General features: G+C 45.4%; 1 long non-coding RNA gene across 2 annotated transcripts in view; it reads left to right on the top strand.

Annotated features, from left to right (window-relative positions):
- LOC110391951 overlaps window positions 1-2,364 on the top strand; it is a 2,989-nt gene extending 625 nt beyond the window's left edge. Inside the window, exons 2-3 of one of the 2 annotated variants that reach the window (XR_002434187.1) lie at window positions 451-618; window positions 881-2,364. This is a non-coding gene — a long non-coding RNA (uncharacterized LOC110391951). The remainder of the gene's footprint in view (window positions 1-450; window positions 619-880) is intronic. The other variant, XR_002434188.1, reaches the window with a different exon arrangement.
- Window positions 2,365-3,412: the final 1,048 nt, after the last annotated feature.

Genomic DNA, 3,412 nt, shown 5'->3' with positions numbered 1-3,412 from the left:
TTTTGAGTTAGCTGGGCCGTTTCTCACAACGGCTGCTGCAGGAACAACAGAGGAAATGAGAAGTCCTTAGCTCTTCCAGTGCCTTGAATCTTAATTAAAGTTAACGTACGGCGCTTGGCAGCTGAGTGAATGTAGGCTTAGATACCACTGGGTATCAGGGAGTGGCCGTGGTGGTGGCTGTATGGGGCAGCGGAAGATTGAGGAGCTCTAGGAGCACTGCGGGAGCTCTGGACCCCCCTGGGACACACACTGTCCCACAGAGCACCACAGAGAGCACCCGGAGCTGCGCGGCACATCACTGCACCGTCTCCTCTCTCTGCTGTCTGTCTCTATGCTAATAGCTCCTCCCGAGCTTACTGCACATTGTGGGAAAATGCAGAGGTGCAATCTCTTTGTTTTAACCGCTCTGTGCTGCTAGTCCACCAATGTCTATGTCATTTGGTCCTCCAGGTAGCACAACGCATGTGTGCAGAAATGTGGAAGTGGCGTATCTGAGTTCTGACCACTTTGCGCAGTGAATCCACCAATCTTTATTGTGATAAGTCCTCCAGGTGGCAATGCACATGCGCTCGAAGATGTACAGAAGGCATGGATTTCTCCTAACTCCTCGAGGTGCAGGTGAGCAGACCGGCTGTGGACTGTGAGCTCTCCCCAGTTTTACCCCATCTATTTCACAATGTCTCTTGTCTACCTCCATGTTATGTCCAAGCCTGCACTGAGAACTGGCCTTTTTGACTCCCAGCTGCCCCTGCGTGCGCTGCAGCATCCAGTTGGCTAATCATGGCCCTGGATTAACAGGTGCCTGCCCAAATGCTGCGTGCGCACACTAGCGCTGCCGCACTCGCTGCTGCCAGGTATTGAAGAGAATTCCATACTGCAGGCTCTGCTCCATGCGTGCATGGCAGCAGAAATGGTCTCTCACGGTGTGTGGGTGACAGAACTGTGCACTGGGTCCATTGGGTGGCATGGAAGCAGCAGGAACTGCACAGAAGAGACTCGAAAGCATCCCAAAAATAAATCCCACCCAGCTGCCATGGGGAAAGAACACCACTTCACTGTGTGCTTCTACCTACCTCCATGGAAAGTACATGCACACAGAAATGTGGAAGTGGCGTAGCTGAGTTCTGACCACTCTGCACAGTGAATCTGCCGATCTTTATTGTGGTAAGTCCTCCAGGCGGCAATGTGCATGCACTTGAATTCCTTTGTCTATTTCCACATTTTTGTGCCTGAACCTGTCCCTGGAATGGACCAATTTGGCTCCCAGCTGCCCTCGCTCGTGTGGCAGCATCCAATTTGTTTGTCATTACAGCTGATTGACAGGTGCCCACCCCAATACCATGCGTGCACACTAGCTGCGATACTTGCTGCTGCCGCTTATTGAAGAGAATTCTGTGCTGCAGGAGCTGCTCTGCGCACATGTGGTAGAACAGATGCTCTCACACGGTGCATGGATAGCAGAACCATGTGATGGGAACTGCACAGAAAAGACACAGAAGATACCAGAAAATGAACCCCATCCAACTGCCTCGGGAAAAGATCTACGCTTCATTCTGTGCTTCTACTTACCTGCATGCAGCACAGTAATGGAAGACTCCATTTCCCTCTGATTTGAAGAAGTGACATAGGCTGGTTTCTTTAGCAATAGGGATTAGTAGAATAGTTTAAGAACCAGTATATTAGTTTAGCAAAAGTAACCCATAAGTGATAGTTCTGAAACTTTCCATTTCAGATTTAGTGGGTGAACAGTCTAGATTTTCCTCAATAATTTTGCACTGGGGACATAATAGAATACTTTTAACTTTTGCCTCAATGATTTTACCTCACAAGAAGCGCTGGAGTCACAATAGAATATATTTACCTTCTACCCCAAAATGTGCAAGGACGTTTTCCTCGTGTTCCACATACTCTGTTTTTAAAAAGCTGCTCACTGTGGCCTAAAAAGCAGTGGAAATCCTTCAAACTGGGAAAAGTGGTTGAAAGCGGGTCAAAGGCTTCAGTGATTAAGCTGATGGTGAAAAAAGGGGAAGAAGTAGGCGGGCACTCAACCACCCTAGATATCACTGAGCATGCCCAAAGGGACATTAGCACATCTTTATGAGTCCTTGAAAAAGAATGACTATGTATGCCAATGTACTGCATATGCATATCTTAACTGTTCAAATGCAGAACCTGAACTCTAAGTGTGTGCTCTTGCTCGACAAGTCGCCCGGTACGTATCATGATGAATTAAGGAATGTCGCTTTCTAACACCACATTGGAGTTAGAGAGTTTTCTTCCCGGGTTTCAGATGACAGAAGTAGGCCACAATATACTTTTTAATAACATGGTTTTAGATGTAGCTGATTTGAAAAAGTAGATACACCATATATGTTAGTAGTNCAGATGACAGAAGTAGGCCACAATATACTTTTTAATAACATGGTTTTAGATGTAGCTGATTTGAAAAAGTAGATACACCATATATGTTAGTAGTGTATTTTTAGCAATGTAGTTATTGAGTTGATGTGTTATGTGATTAGTTCTTGCTTGCAAAACTGTAACAGCTTTTAGATGTTGTGAATAGTTACAGATGTAGCATTATAGACTAGAAAGCATGTTGTAAGGCTATTCTGTTGTAACAAGAGATCTTAAGCAAATGAAACACAATAATGAAAAGATGCGAGTAGGCTTATCAAATGGCAAAAGAAGCCAGGGCCTCCACACAAGGCTGAATCATCTCACTCCGAGATTAGGTTGGGACACAACAGGCAGATATGGAGATACTCCCCTCTATTCTCCTTATCTTCCAGCACCCCAGTTTATATCGTTAAAAGACAGGTTGCCAAACTTATCTCTATCCAGGACGAGCAGAGGTTCAGAAATAATGGCCGAGTGCTGAGTGAGCAAACATTATGATTTTGGTACCTATAAATTACTTATAATAGGCATTCTCCTACTGAGCGGGTGTCAGTGAAGAAGGTTCATCTAGAGGACAAGCAAGGAAGACTTCTGGATGAAGTAAAAGGCTGTTGATTGGACTGTCATGGTGCTAAAAGGATGCTAGACAGTAGAAGAGACCGGGGAATAGAAGACTGAAAACCTCATAAATCGCTACCTCAGATAGGCGGGTCTATGTTAATTATCTTGTGCATAATTGATGAATGTATACTATCTGTGGAAATATAATGGACTGTGAATCGTGTAATCTTTGAAGCGCTTACGGTGGAAGTATCTCCAGCACTTCCAGGTGTCGCTAATAAATAATGCCTGACTTATTGGTAACAAAACTTTGCTGTTAAGTTTCTACACAACAATTTCTTTGACTCACCTCAGCGCCCTGGAACCCAAATTTGCTGACTGGCTGCTGGGTTCCCAGAGAGCTACAGGCAGCACACACATCCACATGTACACCCTCCATGTGTGATGGCAC

The sequence above is a fragment of the Numida meleagris genome, unplaced genomic scaffold (genome assembly GCF_002078875.1).
Source record: "Numida meleagris isolate 19003 breed g44 Domestic line unplaced genomic scaffold, NumMel1.0 unplaced_Scaffold666, whole genome shotgun sequence".
NCBI lineage: Eukaryota > Metazoa > Chordata > Aves > Galliformes > Numididae > Numida > Numida meleagris.
The sequence above is the reverse complement of the archived record's forward strand: the minus strand, read 5'-3'. Positions and strand labels throughout refer to the sequence as shown.